Consider the following 684-nt stretch of genomic DNA (forward strand, 5'->3'; position numbering starts at 1 on the left):
CCTGGTTGAGCATCCCCTTGTCACATTTCTTTCTTATTGGTTTCACAGACCTCAAGAGGCACTATTCCACTGGTGGTTTTGCTGGTTTTAAAATTTGATGGGTTGGGGGAAATTGGGTAAAGCATACATGGGATCTCCGGATTATTTCTTATAGCTACATGTAAATCTACAATTATGTTCCATGTAAATTTCAGTTTTTAAAAAAATCAGCCATACTCTTATCACAGATAAAACTACTATAAATATTTTGGAGGATACATTTTTTTCTTTTGGAAAAAACTATTATATTTACATTATAATAATTTCTGTAGATGCATCATATGGACCATCTTTTACCCAATAAATCCTACATTTTTCAGTAGTTTTTAGAAAAAGGATGGGGATACTTTCAGGTGGAAGGAAGCAGGAAAAGTAAAGCTGGATCAGAAACTCTCCTTTTCCATTATCTGGCAAACTCAATAACCGGCAGCTACAGATTCGCCAGCAGCAACCAAACAAGGAAGCACAGAGAAGATGCCAATGCAGCAAGGTGAGGTGTGACTTGCAGCCCCCCTCCATCCCTTAAGTAGCACTGAGCGAAGAAACTGGAGTGATGTGGAGCCCTGGTATGTACAAAGGGACTGGTGCGGTGACCAGGTCATACAGAGGAGAGTCAAGGAAAATCCTTGGGAAGGTGAGGGCTTT

The sequence above is a fragment of the Lipotes vexillifer genome, unplaced genomic scaffold, assembly GCF_000442215.2.
Source record: "Lipotes vexillifer unplaced genomic scaffold, Lipotes_vexillifer_v1.1 scaffold1442, whole genome shotgun sequence".
NCBI lineage: Eukaryota > Metazoa > Chordata > Mammalia > Artiodactyla > Lipotidae > Lipotes > Lipotes vexillifer.